The 1,844-nt window shown below is 32.2% G+C and overlaps 1 non-coding gene across 1 annotated transcript; it reads left to right on the plus strand.

The window, feature by feature from the left end:
- Positions 1 to 410: 410 nt before the first annotated feature.
- Positions 411 to 517, plus strand: LOC128289886 (small nucleolar RNA R71). Its single transcript, XR_008279528.1, has one exon. It is a non-coding gene; the product is annotated as a small nucleolar RNA R71 (small nucleolar RNA).
- Positions 518 to 1,844: the final 1,327 nt, after the last annotated feature.

The raw sequence follows: 1,844 nt of genomic DNA on the forward strand, positions 1-1,844 counted from the left end.
ATGGGTTGTTGTTATAGTGATTAAAATTCCCCATATAATAAACTGAGGCTAGATTCGATGGGCATTCATCAAAACCATGGTCTTCATCGCAATAAACACATGCTAACTCAGCTGCTTTCATTTCATGCACTGCAACTGGTTTTTTCAGTGTTTTAATCATAGTTGTTAAAGATCATACCTAAGATGTTAGGGAATTAATTGCATCAAGTTCCATTACTCTAGCAACTCTTCTGCCAATCCTTACTCTTGTAGTGGGGTATTGATAATCATTGTTTGCTATCCTCTCTAGAATTTCATATGCCTCATTATATGATTTATCTTGCAAAGTCTAATTGGCAAATGCATCAACGACCATCCTTGTATGCACTTTCAATCCATTATAAAACATTTCCATTTGCATCCAATGTTGAAAACCATGCATTGGGCATTTTCTAATTAACTCATTGAATAGCTTCCATACTTCATATCATGTTTCATCCTCATATTGTCGAAAGGACGTAATATCATTCCTCAATTTGGCATTCATGTTTAGAGGATTATATCTTAGTAGAAACCTCTAACAAATTTCATTCCAAGATGCCATCATACCTAACAGCAATACATTTAACCATGCTTTGGCACGAACCCATAATGAATAAGGGAATAACTTCAGCCCCAGGGCATTTTCAGGAACACACTGCTGCTTGAATGAATCATAGACTTCTAAAAAAATTCTTAAGTGCAACTGTGGATCCTAAGTAGGCAATCCACTAAACTACCTTACAACTTTTAACATTTGAAATATCACCGGCTTTAACTCAAAAAGTTGAGCTTGAATATGCGACTTGATAATCCCTGGATTTAGATCATCCAAGATCGGCACTACATGTTCTTTGATGGGTCTGCCTCTATCATCTATTATTCAAAAAATATCAGCATCCCTTCTATCTTAATGTAATGGCTCTCCTCTAACCTGATCATTTCTAATTCTTTCAATTTCTTGCAATTATTTTCTCCTTCTTTTTAAGGTTCTCTAAATTTTTAGATCAAAAGAATACTATTCAATTGTAGAAATATCTCTACTCATGCATCAATAAAAATCATGAAAAAATAAAAAAAAATCAAAACAACTAATTAAGCTAAACTAATAAACTTAAAGAGCTAATAACACACCAATTTTTTCACCAACTTTACCGATCCCTTGCAATGACGACAAAAACTCAATGCATATGAATTTATAATGTGAATGTGCAAGTGTACATATCGAATCAAATAATAAAATGATGAGTGAGTATCGTCTCCATAGGGATCGAAATTGATTAAAATAATTGGTTATACTATTACTTATGAAATTTACTAATTACACTGTGCAAAAGAAACATATGACAAATTGATGAAGAGAATTATTGAATGGATTAATAAAATTAATTATGAATGAAAAAATGCTAGGGAAATTGAAATGTTGTGGCAATTCTCAAAGAATAAGTAGGGAGGATTTGAACAGTTGAATTATAAAGGTTGGAATTACTCAGGCTTTATTCTTATACCATAATAATGTCATGGCAAAACCTTGATCATTCTACTACCCAAGGATTCACTACTGTAGTATGCTTGTTTAGAAAGCTAGACTTTGAGTTACCATTCTGAGTTTTTCTATATACCTAGAGAAGTCAAGAATGATATCAAGACTGTTTTTTCTTTCCCTGTACAGATCACAACTTCTATGTCTAGAGTGCTGAAAATATTCTTTCGAATACTTGTCTATATCAACCAATAATAATCCAATCTATTTAATCTTTTCAGAATTAAATCATATCTACTAACATACCATACAATCATTTATTTCTAGAGCATGCATACATGCA

Source organism: Gossypium arboreum, chromosome 2, assembly GCF_025698485.1.
Source record: "Gossypium arboreum isolate Shixiya-1 chromosome 2, ASM2569848v2, whole genome shotgun sequence".
Lineage (NCBI taxonomy): Eukaryota > Viridiplantae > Streptophyta > Magnoliopsida > Malvales > Malvaceae > Gossypium > Gossypium arboreum.